This window comes from Xenopus laevis, chromosome 8L (genome assembly GCF_017654675.1).
Source record: "Xenopus laevis strain J_2021 chromosome 8L, Xenopus_laevis_v10.1, whole genome shotgun sequence".
NCBI classification, from domain to species: Eukaryota; Metazoa; Chordata; class Amphibia; order Anura; family Pipidae; genus Xenopus; species Xenopus laevis.
Window position 1 is genome coordinate 19,042,728 of NC_054385.1, and position 21,039 is coordinate 19,063,766.

The following is a 21,039-nucleotide window of genomic DNA, read 5'->3' on the forward strand; positions in this document are numbered from 1 at the left end:
TAGCTTGGATGCTACAAGGGCAGCAGAGAGCAAGCTCAGAATAGATGAACAGGGTCAAGGTGAGAGCCGGAGGCTGATTTAGAAACAGTAGGAACTTCTTAAGGGTCACACGTTGGCAGCTTTCCTAATTGTAACAACTGCACTTCCATTTATGCAGCTAAGAGAGCAAACCTGCCCGGGTTTTATGACTCCATAAACAAATTCACAATGGAGTGCCTTAAAACATATACCTTTAGTTATAAGAGATCAGTCTAAACATTTACTCCCAAGACAACATTAAAATCAACCGTCTGGAGTAGAAGCCCAATGTGTACTTGTGTGCTCAGTGTGTGTTCCTGTACCACAAGTTCAATCAATACATAGACAATAGTTGGAAACAGATGAGGAAGCACAGTTCTTAATTCTTTTATTAGACATTATGGGGGTTATTTACTATATATATATATATATATATATATATATATATATATATATATATATATATATATATATATATATATATATATATATATATATATATATATATATATATATATATGGAAAACCTAAATAACTTCAATATTACATTTAAAATGTAAAAATAACAGGTGCATTATTCTTACTACTGTATCTTTCCGCAGCCTATGCTCAGAATAAAATGCTGGAATAACTCCAAATGCCTATGAATGAGACACACAGTCCTTTACTTGCATTTACACAACCCTGGTCATTATACATTTACTCATTATTCCTTAAAATTTCAAGATTTATAGTGAAAACCTTCGAATTTCAAGGTTTTTGAGTGAAAACGTTCGAATTGCAAGATTTTTCTGAGAAGTTTCTAATTTCGCGATTTTTCGCGAATTTTTCACAGTTTCTCGAATTTTGCGGGAAATTCGCAAATTTTTCTGCGAAACGGGACAAATTCGCCCATCACTAATTATTCCTAGTATGTGATGGTAATTCTGTATCATTAGTAAACTCTCTTGTAAGGAAACAAGAATTGCTAGCTATGGAAACAGTATTTGAGTTCCCCAGGTAATTCCACAACAAGCTAAACAACAGTTCCCAGAACCCTTTTTGGCCCTATAGGTCTCCCTCAGTTGGAAAGCCGCAGGTTGCAGACACACGCGCCAACAAAAGGCTCCCTTCGGAGTGAAAGAGTTAAACAAAAAGGATTGTTACATTTTTTTTCCCGCTAATGTAAATCAGATGGAGAAAAAAAAAATCTGACAAGTTTTCCTATTAAAAAATAATTGTAATCAGGGTGCCGTTTTGAAGAGAGAGCGATGAAAGGAGATAGACGGACAGTGCGGAGAGATGGATCGTTTTAATTTGCACCAATTAAATTGAGGTTCAGAGGACCATCTTCTTCAATCTTCATGAATACTTTATTTTCTGGCTGCTCTGGAGCTATTAAAAAGAATGATTGAGTCAGGAGCCTTACACGGTATCCATGATGAAATATCACCTTTCCTACAACTGCCAAGCACCTCTAGCCTGAACCTCTGTGTGTTGGGTCAGCCAGTACTGAAACATCTCTCGCCAGTGAGACCTCTCTGTGGCACGCTGAGGGTTCAATGGCTTCTGCTGATTGGGACAAGCATTGAGTAGAAATATAGAAATTCTCTGATTTATCATTCAAAGTGGAATGAACCAACTATTGCTATTTCAGTTGACTTTAAAGGGGTTCACTTTTAGATTAAAAATAGGGTTCAGTCACTGCAAAATATCAGGTTTTTTCCCCAGATCCAGAATTTTCAGAGATTTATCCATTTTCACTTGTACCTTCTTGTTATGTATTGACTATGGGAACCTTTGCGCAATATAAGAACATTTTTGAGAAGATTAAAGAAACAAATGCAAGGATAGACTGCCCTGTTGAACTATGAAAACAGATATGGTATAGACCTCCATCTGGTAAAAACCCCACTCTTGGGAAGAACCCATGGTGGACCCCTGGCCCTGGTTCACTGTAGGTAAATGGCCATTATTTAGCATCCCCCCAAAGTTTCATTTTAATATTAAGTGGGTTATTTATAAAAGTCTGTATGCTAAAAACTCAAAAAATTTGAGTATTTTTTTTTTTACTAGAAAATCCGAAGTTTTAGTAGAAAAAAAACTTGACTTTTTCGAGATTTATTATACCCAGAGGCTGCAATTCTTAGTCCACCATCTGAGACCTGCTGAGGTTGTTTATAAGTCAATGGGAGTGGTCGCTATCCTATTTGGTAATTTCTGTGGTATTCTCTGGAATTATCCTGGAAATCCGACTATTCCGGGCTTTTCGGGCAAAAATGGGAAAAATTCCATGCTTTTCGGGAAAATGCCAGAAAAAAATCGAGGGAGTCGGGGAAAAAAAACAGAAATAATCATACAATTCAGGTTTTTGATGGTTCCTTTCTGCCCTGTTGTTTCTGACTCCTGAAACAATGCTGCAGAAACCAGCTCTCCCCTAGTCAGGACTGAAGTTCCTATTATGCTACATTGTCAGAACCAGCAGTTCAGAAAATACTAAGAGGACAATGAATTATACTTTTAAAAGCACTGACGTACTAATAACTAAAAGAACCCTATATACCAGTGCACATACAAACACATTATGCATTTGCAGACATAAATACAAATAAACCCACTAGGGAAATTAGACTTCTGCTTGCTTTAAATCAATACAGTAAGCAGGTAAATGAAAATGTAAAGGCTAAATTCCATCTCTAGTGATGGGTGAATTTATTCACCAGGCGCGAATTCGCAGCAAATTTGCACGATTCGCCACTGGCGAATAAATTCGTGAAATGGCTGCGAAAATTCGTAAATGGATGCCGGAGCCAAAAACTTATCAACTATCTGTTTGAAAGCAGCCAATTGACTGGTTGCTATAGGTAACTGAGCAGTGCAAAATGTATGGTTTTTAGCACATTGCTCCATAGCGTATTATCCAGTGTTTCATTAATATAAGCATTTTTGATATATTGCTAAATTGCCAAATCTATTCATTCAGGTACAGAGCAAGAGACCGTATTCTGACTTCCAAAGTATTGGCATAACTCTAGACTTGAAAGCTTTCTCCCTACTAAAACAATGATGCACTTTAGTATTAATGAGATAAATAGTTTAACTGAGCCGTTTTTTCCATTAAAGTTGTAATGAGTATGTTTACTAAGACGTGGCTAATTAGTGAATAAAAGTAATTATAGCATGAGGAATGTCTTCTGCTTCTTGTACAGAGTGAGTGAAAGAAGAGACAAGGAAAACACTGGTGCTCAATGGCACAAGTTCAACGTTCAATAGCAACCAAAGAAAAATTAACGTTAAACAAGCTACTACTAAGAAAATAAAAGCAAATATCCCATTGGTTGCTTTGCTTAACTGCACCGGAGCAATGATGGTTTCTCGGGCATGTACAGCACCCCTACTTCTGGAATGATTATCTTATCTAGGGCCAGATGGTGTCTTAGAATACAGAATTTGTTTGAGTTTCTCCATGACAATTTTTTTTTCACTTAGTTATGAATATACAAACAAGGGGATGTAATTAAAGTCACAAAGAGCCAAACAATTCGCACCAATAAGAATAAAAATCCACATCTAGCAATGTAATATTGTTATTGCATTGCGAATTTTAATTACGCACTCTTAAGAAGGTCTTGACGGTGTCGTAATCTTTCGGAGCAAACATAACGACTTTTTCAGTAAGAAGTTTTATTACATTTACGGCGCAACTATAAAATTCGCAAACGGCTCTTCCACTGTCTGAAGTGGTCGCTAAACAGTTTCCGGGTTCGATATATTAAATTTGCGCAAAGCAGAATTTGTTCTAGCAAAGGCATAACTTTTTGCATTGCGAATAGTTTTTCCGTTACCGACTTTTATTACTAAATTAGTTTAGTTGAACTACCTGGCATCTGGCTTGGTTTAGCCCCTGAAATTTAGGAGTAGGTCCTCATAAAACCCACGCTAAGTCATAAAGCACTAACCCCTATTTGTAATACAATGCACAATGTTTGCCCAGGAGCAGTAACCCATAGCATCCAGTAAGATGTTTACAGGTGACCAGTAAATGCTGCCTGCTGATTGGTTGCTATGGGTTATTGCTCTTAGGCAAACTTAGTGCTTTTTATTACATAACCCCAAAAGTTCCTCCAGGCATAAAACGAGTAATACTTGTCTCTTGCATATTTCTACAATAAAGTTATATATATCCTATGGCATGATGTGGGTTTTATGAGTGCCCTCAATCAATTTATGGTGACCCACTACCTATGCTGAAATCTTCGATTATGTGCACCTTGACTCTTTAAGCTTTAACTAGTGAGATTTGTACTGGCTTCATTGGTTTTTATTAGATCTAGCGACAGTATCAGACTGGCCCACCAGGAAACCAGGAAAACTCTCGATGGGCCCAGGTGTCAGTGGGCCCCTTTTGCTTCTAACTATGTGGCCAATTTCATGGTCATTCCGTATTTCTTTATAGGAAAAAATGCTCAATAATGGAAAAATAGACTAAGTAAATATAAAAGACTAGGAGAATAAAGAGTGAGGAGAGGAGGAATAATAGTTTGGAAAGTGGGCCCACTGTCTAATGTTTGCTGGTGGGCCACTAGCATCCCAGTCCGACACTGTCTAGGGACCACCAGAGTTTGACTTCGGATTACTTCGCCTTCACATGGTCCTGCTGACTTTCATCAAATGCACTGGCTGCCAGTAAATATCTAGTTACTAGTACTTTATTGCATTTTATCATATTATTTAGTGAATGGGCATGTTGCTTCATTTAGCTGAATTGATTCTCATTTTGTGCAATCAATGCTGGGCAATGCACGTCAATATATCTGATATACGTAATTCTAAAACAACTGGACTTGCTGAGTAGTCAATGAAGACGTTTCACTACTCATCCGAGCAGCTTCTTAAGTTCAACTGACTGCATGACACATTAGTAATCCTTTTAGAAAAGAAAAAGAAACCCCACCAATTGTTATGATTCTAAAATTGGCCAGAAATACTGCAACGTGATTTATTACACTTGTTTACTGACAACAATTCATAGAGAATTGTAATAGAATTAATAAAGTGCTAGTGCTGCTATAAATTCATCCATAATTAGAAAAATTCATGGATTTAAGTAAAGTGCTGTGCAATAAATTAGAATATTAGACCCCAAAGAAAAAAATCAATTAAAAATATATATAGAAAAATGACCAACTTTAGGTAGTGGGTTAGCAATTGAAGTCACAATCCATAAATTTAGATTACAGAAAATAGAAAAAATAGATGGTGGAGTTGTCCCATAAACTAACTGCCTGATTTTTTCTAAAGCCTGGGACACTACAAAGATAAGGCAGGACAGGGTAACCGGGGCTGTGGCCTTGGTATTTAACTTGCCCTAAGTGTTATTAAGAGGCTAGGTATCCCTAAAAAGCCACAAACCGTCGGTCCCTTAGAAAGGAAGGAAGATTGTAAGAGGTTGTATAGAATAAAGAAGGATTAGACCCCGAGCTCTCTTGCCCCCACTTCCGTTGAAAAACCCAGCCCAAATATTTCCTATAGATCGATTTGGCAAAAATTCAATTTGACCACAAGAGGATCACTAAAAACGCCGACGTACGTTTCGCTGAATAGCTTTGTCAAGGCGAGAACATTAGTAATCCTATCACAGTAACTACACAGAATCAACACCTCTGTGAATTTCAGATGTCACCTCTCTGAAGAGTTACAATATGCCATTGTGATTGGATTAGTGGAAGTGTTAATATGCTGAGAATTTCCCATACCAGTCAGTTGTACTGGAGAAGCTGCTCAGATGAGTAGTGAAAATCTTCAATGATTACTCAGCAAGTCCAGTTGTTTTAGAATAAGAATAAAGAATAAGACCAGTGCTTTAGACTTCTATCTTCAACTGATTGTAGAAATATACGGAGGAAGGTCCTAGTGGCAGATTAGCATGTCTATCAAAGAACGGACACTGGATTGAAATGCAGGGCCAGTAGTGCAGATTTAATAGCCCAATAGTCCAGGCTATCATTTCTTCCTAAATCTTTAAAGTATGCACCTTTTCCAGCTCACAAAGGCCCTTATTTGTAAAATACTGCAAAAAAGAATGACAGCGCTACTAAAATACTGAACAGATGTGTAAATATGCCGATTAAAGGCATTAACCTTGCTTCAAAAACTGCAAAAATGACAATTTCATATTAGAAAGTTATTTAATTTATTGCCTGTGACCTCATTGAGCATGTTAATGACTCGTACTCAAATCATAATGAACTTGATTGCTTCTCTCTCATTAAGATTTTTTTTTCTTTCCCTTAATGTGAACTGCTGGTTTAACGGACCGTACCTACGTATGATATCAAAAATAAAGAAGTTTGAAAAAAAAGTAGGTAATTACCCAAGCTCTTTAATGCCAAGATAATTTGTGATGAAAAGATCGTTTGAAGGCTCTTCATTTAATTAAGAGTAGAGATGCATAATTTCAAATCAAAAGCAGAACCTGTTGCTTCTTATACTGGATGTGTTAGTTTCCTGAAATTGCTGCAACAGATCTCTTGATGTTATTGATGCCTCAAAGGATCCTTCGGGTTATTGCCTGAATGTATACATCTTGCCCAATCCAAGACCTACACACTGATCATCTGTTTCCATATTCTAGATGCCAGACCCAGGTTTAGAATAATTCATAGCAAAGTCCTTCCAAAAGGAACTTTGAAGGGAGGATTAAACAGTAAAAAGGCCCCATAATGAAGACAGTGAGGGCCATTAAGGGGAAGCAGCATGTGAAGCTAACCATTTAGTATTATGTGCAGGACAAACCTTCTTTTTGTTCTGCACACATGCCAATCAACAACCAGAGATGGGGGAGCTAATGTTACCCAGTTACTGGAGATAAATTGCCTTGGTGCTAGGAATGCAGGCTTTGGGCACTGTATGACTGGGACATTTGTGATCGTTTTGCAACAGGGTTTAGTTCTCATTTAATCTTTACTAAAAACACAGACAAAAATGACTAGTTTGAATATAACATATCAAGGCTGCAGGAATAGGTTGTAGATAGTATGCCAGGCTCAGTAAGTAAGGCGCAAAGGGTTATCAAATCAGAGCAGAAGGGATAGGCTAAAAGTAACAACGTCAGCCAAGAATTAATTCATAACAAACTTCTTAAAGGGGAATTAAAGTCTAAAATAGAATAAGGCAAGAAATACTGTATTTTGTATACTAAACATAAACATGAACTTACTGCACCACAAGCCTTATCGAACAAATAATTAATGCTTTCAAAATTGGCCACAGGGGGTCACCATCTTGTAACTTTGTTAAACATCTTTGCAAGACCAAGACTGTGCACATGCTCAGTGTGGTCTGGGCTGCTTAGGGATCGTCATAAATGATCAAAACAGCACAAGTCAAATAATATCTGTCAGAAGCCGATACAACAAGACTGATTCATAATCAGAATAGGCAGACTGCACTGGGTCCTGTGTTGTCATGTAATCAAATGGGGATTTTATAAATTTTGTATTGTTTAATACAAACTTTCTCTGAAACCAGTGGCTGCAGCACAATAATGCTCCAAATAGAAGCCCCAGTTTATCTGTTTAAATCTGGCTCCATGAACATTGTCCCTGCTGCTGGAGTTGGAAACAGTAAAGGGGATGTAAAAGCAATAATAAAATCCAATACAAATCTCAACACAGTCGCCAACTGCTCTACAGGGAAAAAAACAAAGCTGCTTGAGTTCTGCATTGCTGGGAAGTAAGGCGGGGGCTCCCCCTGCTGTTCATAAGTATGATTGTTTCCCTGCCCAGCAGTTGGGGACCGTCTGACAATTCCTATCCACTGCAGTAAATGAAGGGAGAATTTCATTGCATATCATTGCAAGTCAGGTTTCATATAAAAATGGTACATATTTTTTAATTAAAGTATATTGGAGATAGGTTCCTTTTTCATTAAAGAAAGTAAAAATTGGATTTATGTTTTTGCCTTTACATGCCCTTTAAGAAAGAAATTGGTAGAGTTAAAAAACAAACTTATCTGGCTATTGGCTTATGTTATTGTGTCTATAAGTAGCGCCTGCATCACTTGATAGTCTAGTTGTCCCAGTCTAGATAACCCTTAGCTTAGAAGGAATATAAAGCAAAACTTAAACATTTTATCATATTAATTTGACACAGTGTGGGCTCCAAACCTTGTCCAATTTCTCCCGATAACCTCCATTATCTTAATATGGCTTTATTTAGAGGATTCTATCAACTTAATCTAGGAGTCCCAGGAGGGTGGCCCCCCAGCAATTCATCCTCACAATAAGGAATTACAAGAAGAAGCCACATCATTGCACACATAAACTTTCACAGCATGCATCACAGGTATGGGAGAATGTAGAATGTTCTACACCTGGGGTTTTCTGGATAAGGGATCTTTCTGTAAATTGGGCATCCATACCTTAAGTCTACTAAAAAAAAAAAATTAAACATTAGTATAACCCAATAGGATTTGTTTTGTATTCAATAAGGATTTTATTTATTGGGACCGAGTACAGTACAAGGCACTGTTTTATTATAGAAAAAAGGAAATTATTATTCTTTTTTTAATTATTTGATTATAATGTAGTCTATGGAAGACCACCTTTCCATAATTCAGAGCTTTCTAGATAACTGGTTTCCAGATAACAGATCCTATGCCTCTATTAGCCTTATACATTAGGGTGCATTTACTAATGCAAATGCAAAAACTATATTTTTTTTTAACCCCTAATGCAGCATTATGAGAATCCCCAATGCCATTTTAGGCATAAGGCGAGATGAGAACCTTGCCTCGTTTGCCATGGTAGGTAAATAGCTGCCGCTGATAACTGTAAGATTTTAATTTCCAGACCTTCAGTGCATAGAATACAGTTGCACTAGTCATGTGGCCCTAAGAGATAAGAGAGGAGCCGCAGGAGCGCCCTCAGAGAATTCCAGCTTAGTAGCATCTAATAGCCAATAACCGCACTCACAGGTCTTGTACATGGTGAAAAAAACAAAACGTTTATTGCAACGTTTTGGCCCCTACTTGCGAGCCTTCTTCAGGATGATCATAAACACTGTACAAACAACTGTGTATTTTAAAAGTAAATTGGCGCCAACAGTTCATTCCAATGATGTCATTATTGGGAGTGACCCCTGCCCATGACATCACAATATTGTGTATATAACACAAATCGTGTTTCACCCTATATACAGCAGCTGTACCCTTTAATTATACAGCGGTAGTGATTGGTGAATTTGCGGTGAATTTCTGCGTTTCGCCACCGGCGAATAAATTTGCTAAATTGCCACAAAAATTTGGCAGGGAAAATTCGCCGGCGTCCAAATATTTTTGACGCTGGCGGCAATTCTGATGCCAGCGACAATTCCGACGCTGGAAACAATTCTAGTCGCCCATTGACTTTAATGGGCGTCAGAATTGTCGCCTGCGTCAGAATTGTCGCCTGTTTGCGAATTTTTCACCGTTTCGCGAATTTCGTGGGAAATTCACAAATTATAGGCTAAACGGGAGAAATTCGCCCATCACTATAGACCGGCTTTATCCTTTAATTAAACAGTATGCCCATTATATATATATATATATATATATATATATATATATATATATATATATATATATATATATATATATATATATATATATATATGTAAAACAGAGAGATCGGCACTCGCAGATCTTAGAAAAATAAAAAATGATTTATTGAAGAGCTATGGACTGACGTTTCGGCTCCACCAGAGCCTTTCTCAAAGTGGAATATATATATATATATATATATATATATATATATATATATATATATACATACATATATATATATATATATATATATATATATATATATATATATATATAATATAAATAAAGGCATGAAGTACACATATCACTGTTTTTAGGTTCCATATGCTATTTATAACCTGAAAAGTCTATTGTGCTTTAGTTAAGAGTATGACGGCACTTTGCGACACAGTCCAGCTATTTTTCTTAATGTCTCCTTGGCAGGGACTAGGTGAATGCTGTCCTGTTGTACTGCCAGTGCTTGGATTGTGATGTAGTTGTGGGGTCAGCTCAGACAGTGTGTGTGGGTCAGTCCTGCTGCTCTGTGTAGTCTATAAATCAAACATGAGGTGAAGGGGATTCAGGCAGAAAGGGAGAGCAGGCCAAGCACAAGTGTCTAATTCACTGAGGGATCCACATTTGTCACCGTCACAGGGGAAGCTGGTGAGAAAAGAACAGAGACAACGCAGACAATTACTCTTGTACGGAAGGTTACTGCAAATATCTGTACAAATGCTAACAACCGTCAATAGGCGCAAAAGCCATTATTAGCTATGGAACATGTTGCAGAATAAGAGCTGTCTCCTCGCAGGTCTACAAAGTCTGCTCTTCTTGCTCCATAATAGATGCAGTTCTCCCTGGGAAAGAAGTAATTAATGGCCGGTTGGCAAACAGACTATGTGTACAGGCAGATTGGGGTTTATGGAAGGTATTGAATTTTCGCACAATTCAGAAGTTGTATAAACTCTCCCTAGACAGGTACTAAAAGCTGGGATTTACATCTGAAGGTCATCTTGCTATGCAAACACCAGCGCTTACCTGGAGGCTCTTAGCTCTTCCCCACAATGCACTTGGGCCAGCAGTCGCGGGATGCGCAGGGCTAAATAAATATTGCTGACTAAAACAAATATAAAAATGTATCATTTCTGACCTTTCAGGCGATTATCTCCTATGTTTACAATCCATTTTCTAACCGAGACCAGATCTGCTCTTCTAAATCCCTATTCTGCTGTAGGACAGCTCCTGACCTTTAGAGTTATTTTTTAGCCATTATAAGGCTGAAAGCTTTTCAGGCTACCTTAAAAAAATCATAACCTCTGAAAGAAGCTACTGCTTTAGCTTCTCATGCAGGAAATATATCAAGCACAGCTGGACTTTGCTTTGTTATCATTCTAAGAGGAACATATTCAGTTATATTGTCTTCATAATCTCAAAGGGAACAAAATACTCTCAAGCTTCATATCATTTTGGATCAGGGCTGCTGTAAACTCCTTGATTACTTATGGTAAGGTCCTGCTCTGAGCACACAGCTCATTTACACCGAAGAGCCCTACGCACTTCATTCTTTATATGATGTAGTTGCCTTTGTGATATATAGATGGAGCTTTTTTAATACTGCTGGAGAAGTCGGGGCTTGCTTACAAAACCAATTGCAGTTGTGCACATATTCATGCTATTTATTAGAGGTCCTTGCATCCAAACACACTCCTTGCACTTTCATGCAGTTGTTCTCAGAACTTGTGCGTCTTTTCCCTTAAATCAAGCACAAGTGTAACTATTAACTCCAAACCATGGAGCTACCACACTCTGTGTGCTTTTACTTTAAGAATCCCACACGAACACAGTGTAAATGACGTGTACTAGAATCAAACCATGCTAAAGCATGAAATACCTTCACAAAACACTCAATCGATAGTGACCTCCAAAAAAAACCGTTGAACCGGAAGGAGTAAATGGCACTGAAACCCTGGTTTGAAGCAATTTCTCCAGTCTCCATGACTTCCATTTCTTCTTCCACCCATGCTGTGTGGTCTGGCTTCATCTCTGGACTTGTGTGGCTTTCTAAAGTTAAGTTAAGCAGAAAATACAGTTACCTAAAATTGGACAGGACAGTAAGTTATTAAGCAAAGGCTTTCTAATAATCTCCCAGTCTTCCAATCTTGTGTGGTGTTTTAAAGCCACATGGCAATAGGGTGTTCAGATAAGGGCTCCGACACTTGCTCCAAGGCCAGGATAAATCAGCCCTAATATCTAGTCTGTTGTTACAAAAACCATCTCTGTCCTCTCAAGAGCCTTAGCCCATGAAACTGGTCACATTCGCTTCACTTCAGGGAAAGATGTGAATGAGGAATAAGACCTGGGTAAAATGTGTCAGCGCTACATAAATAAAGAATAACAAAGTCCAGATGTGGCAGCCATCTCCATCCTCATAGTTCCCACCTGCTTTCCCCTCCCAGCTTTGCCAAGTTCATGACAGACGGTGCATGGCACAACAAGCTTAGCTTGCACTCCACTTAGCAAACATGGTACCACAGCTCTGGAATATCATTTGACATATTGTTTCCCATCAGTACATGAAACCTTGTATGTAAGGCTTTCATCGTTAAAGACTAGCGGTCTGCTGCAGCCCATTTATCAAAAAAAGTAAAATTTTCAAGTTATTAATTTGTATAGGTAACTGCATTTGAAAACAGTATTTATTTATCTTTATCTGAACTGCTGCTCTCCTCCAAGCAAGACTCTAGATCCCATGATACCATGCATGCTTACTGAATTCTGCTACATTGTTTTAAAGGTTAGACCAGTAAAGTGAAAAAAGGGCCCAATCTGTAGTGGTTTTTGCACTTTGCAGAATTGATGCTGTATTCATGAGGGGCTGATGAGTAGTAATGGCCAATTTTCTTCAGCAGGCATGGATTTGCGGCGAATTTCCAAATATTTTGCTGTGGCAAAAACAAGGATTTCGGACGCACATTGGCACTCCTGTCAACATTGCCTTGCATCTAAATTATTTTGTCGCCCAATGACTTTAATGCGTTTGGCCAAAATAGCCACGCGTGTAACAATCGTCCGGGGAATCGAAATTGACGCATGTCAAAATAATTTTGACGCCTATTTTTTGGCGAAATGGGACAAATTTGCCCATCACTAACTATAACAAAATTGAGAGCACAAAGGGAATCTGGTGATTCATGGGGGCCAGTGTAAGGCTATTTCAGATGTTCTATTCCAGTGTGTTCGGGGCAAAGTGCCCAAAATCTCATTATGCCCCATGGTACATAACCACAAATGAGTCCATTCAGCATTCCAGTAATGAGCCATTGGACTCTTCAATAACTACACTAAGAATGTCTTATATGCCATTTACTGTTATTACAACAATCTAGCATGGCTTGGCAGCCAAATTTCTGCATAGTTTGTGTTGCATGCCTCATCATATGCCTGTCCTACCAACCAGCTTTGTTGAGCATATGTTAAGTAATCTGTATGTAAGTATGTGTGTATATATGACTATATTAGAGATGTAATAATTGCATTGCCTGTGCCTAAATTTTGGGTAGGCAATAATATAGAAGTTGAGAAGTCTTCTTCCTGTCTTTTAAATGACATTGCAAGCAAAATGCCGTTAAAGGAGAGAAAATGCCAAATGGCATACACAGAGAGACCCGCTCATTTGGCGATGTTGCCAAATGAGTGGATCTCTTCCAGATATGGTCACCTTGAGGTGGGCGATATCGGGCTGATCCGATCGTGGGCCCTAGGGCCCAATGATCGGATCGTAATGAAGAGTAACAGGTGGTCGGATCGTGGCACCACATCAACTAACAGATGCGGCCGCGATCTAACAGGATTTTTAGTCCTGGCCGATTGACAACTGGCCGACTTTCTGCTAGATATCAATCAGGGAAGCTCATTGGAGGGCCCATACACTGGCCAATAAGCTGCCGACTCGGTCTGTCGGCAGCTTTTATCGGCCCGTGTATGGCCACCTTAAGACTCATATCTTATTATCTGCTGTTGATTGCGGTACCCAAATGGGCAAGTCCATTAACCATAGCACTTTTTTAATGTCTGGTCAGTCAGATACCCTCAAGTCAAGCTGTTTCTGTATTAGGATGAATTGTCAGATACCAAAGCTTACTTTTCTTATGCTCTGATGTTATGCAAGCAGGCCGTGCAATTCTTACATGATCTGATTTGATTACAAGGTCAAGCTAGATATAAATTCATAAGAATGTCAAGCCTTGGGCACAGTGAAAACTAGAATGTTCTGATTTTATGCTGGTCATGTACAGTCAGTAGGTCCATCTACAAAAAGTTATCAACCAGCAATATTCCAGCCTGCCCTAAAAATTGTAAGAGGAGGAGGAGGTCACCCCTGCACATGATAAAACTGCATCACTGGCTCGGTCCCTCCTTTATCTACAGTCAGGAGGTCAGATTGAAGCCAGCATTGTCTCAGCATCGCTTTAAAATTTACAGTCTGGTGCTGACCCTGTATTAGATAGAACACCAGCACCGTCTGAAGGAGGTCAACTGACATTTAATAAAAACTCTGAAGAGAGCATGCTTGTCCTGATAATATGCAGTCAGCAGGTCACCAAACTCGGCACTTTCTAAACCAATTTTATAGAAGAGTGTGGCAGCGAGGGATTAATGTGCGGCAGGTCTTGCTTCTGAACTTAACATGCAGGCTGCTGGCAACATCATTAGCACAAACAGCTCAGCCCAAATGGTCAATCGATGACACCAAGGTTCATCAGCCTCAATCTCTGTTTGTTCGGCTGACTTGGATCAATCTAGGAGTGGATTGTTTTTTCTTTAAACGGGAAACTGCCTAATTCCCTCTGTATAATGCAAGGTGCCATATAGTTTCCATATCTTTATAGCAATGAACGTATAATAAAATAATTTGTTATAAATAATATCATTGAATAATAACCTAAATTTTATAAATGTTTTGGTACCCAAAATCTATTTTTCCTTCATGTGTTCTTCCCATACTTTCTAGGCAGTGGACTGAGTGGAGGATCCTCTCTATTGTAACATAGCCACAACTGCCCAAATCACACATAATTTGGACTCTACAATAACTTGGCACATTTTTCTACCTGCCATGGAGTGTTTTGTGCCCAGAAGTCCAGCAGGAGCAAAGTAAGTTGAGGCTTCAATACAACTTATCAGAACATGCTTATGATGCACCAATATACTGTAGTAGATGTTTTGCTCTGAAGTTGCAATAGTCACAACTTTTACAGGATTTGTGTTAGAAGGGTGTTACTTTCAGTCCGCAGTGTTAATAATGGCATTGACATCCAGTTTGCTTAGCACAATTTCTTTGTGGTTAATGATGCAATTTTCTAAGGGAATGCTGGAGCTACCACCCGTTCTAGGTTGACAGTGATTTCAGGGTTCCCATGCATCAATGTGTCAAAATACACACCTTCACCCGCACAGTGAACACTGTAAATGATACCAGGCAGATATTGAAAATATTTGGAGTCAGAACCACAGTGCAATTGTGCCAAGGGCATGCCCCTTTCTTGCAACTGCAATTACGCTGGAATTCTGGGGGGGGAACGTGGCAATTGCACTTTGCTCACTACACTTGCAGATGTACATGTGCCCTTAGTGTCAGACTGGGTCGGTGCATCACCGGGAAAAAAACCTCTGGCCTAGACCCACTCCCTGCACTGCCGCTCTCCTTACGCCCCTCCCTGACCCCGGTTGCTGCCACGGCTGTCCCTGGCCCTTGCTGCCGAGGTATGAGGAGGAGAGTTGCAGTTGGAATGTGGTTGCTGGAGGTGGGTCAGGGGGGCCCAGGGCCCACCGGGCCTGCAGCTTAAGGGACCCCTTCCCCAGGGCCCCCAGACTGACGCTGTGTGCCCTATAGGGTTCTCTGCCAGTTTATCAGCCATCAGAGAAATGCTTGATAACCATCTGTCCTGCCTATCACATGTGACGACAGATGGTTTCCATTCATGTTATTGGTTGGTATACCGACTGCATAGATGCTGCAATTACCGTAACTGTTTGTACTGTTCATGACCACATTTTTATTACTGGCCATGCACAAAACCACAGAAGCCAGACATTTGTTTGCCTCATGCTTTCGGGTCAATGCTAACTGACAGCTTGTTGCTATGGGCCACTGGCAGATATTGCCCTTGTTACTACAGCTACAGCGCCATTGAACAATCCCTTTCTGCGCAGAGAAATCAATGCCACATCAGATGTGGGAACAACTCCTCTGTGATATTTACAGCATATTCCAAATTTGCCACACAATCGTTCAACATACCGTATTTGTATCTACAAATTGAAATTAAAGCCCTCCCACTGTACTTCGCCTTAGCCAATACATACAAGTATTTTCAGTGTTATCCGCTTAGTATATTTACAAATATATACTTGGATATGATAGTGGTGCATTTATACAAGCATTCCCAGGTGCATCCATGCCATAGATCAGGTAAAACACTAATCTGAGCCGCATGTTGCTGTCGGCTCTGCTCCGTTACTGCCAATGGTATATTGTTCTGATCCGCCTTTGGAGGCTGAGTGGTTAAAACCAAATCTGCAGAGCTGTTATATCTTGTCCCCCCATTGTTCCCTTGGGTGTAAATCCTTCATCGGGAGCTGTGCACTTTGAAGATTGCAGGCTGATGTCCATAGAAAACTCATTTAGTGTCCACAGGCAACTCAATCAGTGGCTGGGAAAGAGACTGATCCAGAGTCAGTCAATATGTGTCTGCAGTGATAGAGAGAGAGTTCTGGCTAACCCCTCCATTACCCAGCTCTCTCATTTTCTCCAATCAATGTAATTTCAGTGAGGAAGCTTGGGCTCTGTTAACTCCATAACGCCGGTGACCTTGCCCGTCTCATGTGCACAGGTCTCTTAAGGTGTAAAGATATTTACGAGTGAACAACTTTACCAAGCATGGAGGCATGTGACCAATGTGCAAAGATAATGTTATTTACAGACAAAGACAAGGTCAGTCAGTGATATGGAAGTGCGGATTTGTATCTGACATTTTATACAGACCTTTTATGTTATAGCCATTCCCCTACTTATAGACTCGGTGGAACCGTATTGACTAAACAAATAGGCTGGGACCTGTGGATCATCTGTGTATTGGTAGCAAGGAGGGAGGTCTAGACCCTGAAATTGCAATCAATCAGCAATTTGTTTTGATCAGTCGCCTGCAGGTTAGAAAATGAAAGAAAAAAATCTGATTGGTTGGCAGGACCTACGTTTGAAAAATAACCCAATGCCTCTGGTACTAGTTTAAAAGTCCCTGGCAACTTACAATAGAAGAAACATAGCAGGACTGCCTCCCTTAATATCGCAGTTGTTTTTATTTCTGCCCATGGGATTGGTGGTGTTTACAGCATCTGTAGAGATGTTCCTTTATGGCCAGTGTAGCAGAGGAGCGTTTGATTTCATACAGGGAGAGGTTCCTGTAGCCATTAGACTGTGCCTAACTGGACCTTCCTAATTAAAGGAAATAACATTTTACTCAGTAGGGCCACTGTGCAGATCCCCCTACTTAACTATATTGTTTATAGTCCAGAAAGGGACCACCATTCCCCTGTTCTTGAGGGCCCCTTGTGCACAGCTTGGCAGCGGGATTTCGCCGTGTCAATGCTCAATGGCCTTGAATACCGACCATGAGCGTGCCCACCAAAGCTAAGATCCGATTGGCTGGTCTAGTTTTGGCTATACCCTAAACTGAATGGAAATAAATAATAGAGTTAAATGGAAGGGCTTATAATAATACATGCACATAAATGAAACTCTCTGCAACAAAGCTGTCCCATGTAACTTAAAGAGCAGAATTTTCAAACGTTGTTATTTGTAAAGTGCAATTTTGAACTAGAAATCCTGCACCCCACCCCATTCCGAGAGCAAGAAATGAAAGTGCTAGATGTGGAGGTGGGGTGGAGCAAAATGCCAAAGAGCACCCCAATGTTGGTTCAGAAATAGCAACCGACTACAGGAAAATTACTTTGCAGACACACATTCCCTATATTAATTTGCATGGTGCGTTCCTCTGTGTATTTATCATAGCAAGATGACTAACCTTGTGTCCTATATTCAAAGCACAACCAAGATAAATGATGCCAAGGACTGATCTTTTATGCTCCCCTGAATCTTTGCCTTTGCAGCTGCTAGCTGGCACTGCCCAGGCCAGTGTCGGACTGGCCCGGTGGGACACCGGGAAAATGCCCGGTGGGCCCCGACCCTAGTGGGCCCCCGCCGGGCCAGACCCGCTCTCCCAAACAGTTTTTCTAAAAAAAACTATTTTGGCGCATCGCAGCGCTATTTGCGCATGCGCGCCTAGCCTCGTTTGCGCATGTGTGCTTAGTGATTTTTGCGCATGCGCGATGCGCCGCCTGAGCGAATATGTTGATCGGCGATTCGGCTCAAAGTAGGTAGCGGGGGCCAGAGGGGGGCCCTGGACAGCGGTCCCGGTGGGCCCCGGGCCCCCTAGTCCGACCCTGGCCCAGGCTCAGGGCCGGATTTACATAGTGGGCACCCCTAGGCCCACTACCATTCGTCGCCCCTGTTCCCTCCCCTTTATTCATGCAAATTTTCATCATCTGGACCGGAGCAATGGGGATTGGAGCATGGGAAATTTAAAAAATGATTGTATCTCCAGCGCATCCCCACTGTTTTTGAGCCAATGTGGGTGTGGTTGGGCAGCATGCCGCCCCCCTAAAATCCTGCTGCCCTAGGCCCGGGCCTAGGTGGCCTTTCCACAAATCCGGGCCTGCCCAGGCTACAACTTACAGACCACTGCCTCTCCCCCTTTAAACAGAGTTAATGATAGCTTACTACTAGAGCAGTGATCCCCAACCAGTAGCTCATGAGCAACATGTTGCTCTCCAACCCCTTGGACGTTGCTCATTTTTAAATTCCTAGCTTGGAGGTAAATTTTGGTTGCAGAAAAACCAGGTGTACGCCAAACAAACCCTCCTATATGGTGGTAATTCACATAGAGGCTGCCAAATAGCCAATTACAGCCCTTATTTGGCACCCCAGGAACATTTTTCATGCTTGCGTTGCTCCCCAACTCCTTTTACATCTGAATGTTGCTCACAGGTAAAAAAGGTTGGGGATCCCTGCGCTAGAACTTCATCATAGGGGTACAATGGATGATAGAAGTACATTGTCAGAATGAGCCTTCTATGGAAAACCCTCTTAACAGAAACGGACAGTGCTACTGCTAAATGTTGAAGACGTTTTACAGGGCCTTTGTCGGCAATATAGAAGGGCTGATGAAAGTTACAATAGACTAGGACCCATTCGATCCTGGGGCCATCAGGAATGGGAAGCCAGTTTGACCCTGCAGAAGTAATTGTGACAGTAGTTTCAGGGCCCCCTGTTGGCTACAGGTGAGGATGGAGTGAACAAGCAAGATAATACATCTAGAGAGCACAATCACTCTTTATACAAATCAGATATGTACTAATATTTCCTGGAGTCAACATAGGGGGAAATTTACTAAAGGGCAAAGGGCGAAATTTTGCCAGCGTGACATAATTTTGGCACTTCGCCGATTTACTAACGGGTGCTGGCATAAATTCGCTTGCGAAGTAGACATACTCTAGCGCTACTTCGCACCCTTACGCCAGGCGAAGTTGCGCTCTGGCGAAGGGACGTTACTACGCTAATTCACTAAGTTGCGGATTTTACTGAACGTTACCTCTTGCGCCAGACTTGACTTCGGCAGCTCAGACCAGGCGAAGTGCAATAGAGTAGATAGGAGTTTCTTCAAAACTAGTTGAAAATTTTTCTAAGTCCCAAAAAACGCTGGCGTTATTTACTTTTTACTGGGTGATAGACTGAAAAAGATCATAAATTATTTTTGGGGTACCCTCCTTCCCCCTTATATTTGGCACCTAAACTATACAGGGGGCACATGTGTAGGGCAATATAGGACCTCTATTTAATTTTATTACGTTTCCCTGGCCTTGTGTAGTGTAATGTAGTTGCTGCAGCATATCCGTCCATTGTACTTTATCTGCACGCCATATGTTAATTACTTAGTAAATTCGGGCTGCTTATCGTATTATCGCTAGCGCAACTTCGCAACCGTTCGGTAACCTGTGCGCAGCTTCGGATCTTCATGAATTTGCACAGCCCTGGCGAAACTATGTCTGGAGAAGTGTGGCGAAGTGCAGCAAAGCCGTCGCTAGCGCATTTTCGGCAGTTAGTGAGTTTGCCCCATAGTCTGACTTCTCATTGATTTACCCTGGTCCTTGGGATTATTAGCCAGAATAAGGATCCTTGGTTATGTTTGTCATCCCTACTGATATCTGTGTGGAAACAACCAGTAACAATATCATAGTCCTACCAGTTATTCAGCAGTGCATGTGTCAATGGCAATTGCTTTAAGCCTGTAGACAGTCTACATCTATTACATGTCTATTCTAGGCTAGAAAATCATCCCCAGTATACAGACGCAGCAACAAACAGACAAGCCCTATGGTACTTCAGGTATGGGACTTGTTATCCAGAATGCTCGGGACCGGGGGTATTCCAGATAATGGATCTTTTCATAATTTGTATCTTTATATCTTAAGTCTACTAGAAAATCATTTAAACATTAAAGAAACCCAATAGGCTGGTGTTGCTTCCAATAAGGATACATTATATCTTAGTTTGGATTAAGTGCAAGCTACTGTTTTATTATTACAATTGAAAATGAAATCATTTTAAAACTTTGGTTTATTTGGATAAAATTGAGTTCATGGGAGACAGCCTTTCCATATTTTGGAGCTTTCTGGAAAACAGGTTTCTGGATAACGGATCCTATCCCATTATTTTGACTTGCTGCTATCAAGGCAATTGCTACCTGACACTTTTTGTATCAAAAAACACAAAATGGTTTTCTTGCAGAACAGGTTAACAAGAATTAAGAATTAATATACAGGACTTAAAATAAATCTGTATCCATTTCAATGGCCTTACAAAGCCATAAAGGAGTTGTTCACATCAGTAGAAATCATTAAAAAAAACTAAAATAAATAAATAAATAAATAATGAAGGCCAATTGAAAAGTTGCTTCGAATTTGCCATTCTATAACATACTAAGGGGCAGATTTATAAAGGGTCGAATTTCGAAGTAAAATATACTTCGAAATTCGACCATCGAATTAAAATACATCGAATATCGAAGTCGAGGTATTTTTCACCGAATTTGGCCATCAGACTACCGAAGTAAAATCGTTTGATCGAACGATTAAATCGTTCGAATCGAACGATCGAACGATTTTACTTCGATGTGTGAAGACTTAGAAAATGGTTGTAGGAGGTCCCCATAGGCTAACATAGCACTTCGGCAGGTTTAATTTGTCAAAGTATTGAAGTCGAAGTTTTTTTTAAAGAGACAGTACTTAGATTATCGAAAGGTCGAATATTTGAACGATTTCGAAGTCGAAGTAAATTCAAAGTCGTAGTATCCTTTTCGATGG

At 40.3% G+C, this 21,039-nt stretch overlaps 1 protein-coding gene across 1 annotated transcript in view; it reads left to right on the forward strand.

Moving 5' to 3' along the window:
* Window positions 1-14,593: 14,593 nt before the first annotated feature.
* The window catches only part of mvb12b.L (multivesicular body subunit 12B L homeolog), a 234,764-nt gene continuing 228,318 nt past the window's right edge, over window positions 14,594-21,039 (forward strand). The window contains exon 1 of the mRNA XM_041571997.1: window positions 14,594-14,712. The gene's annotated coding sequence lies outside the window, so the exon portion shown is untranslated. The remainder of the gene's footprint in view (window positions 14,713-21,039) is intronic.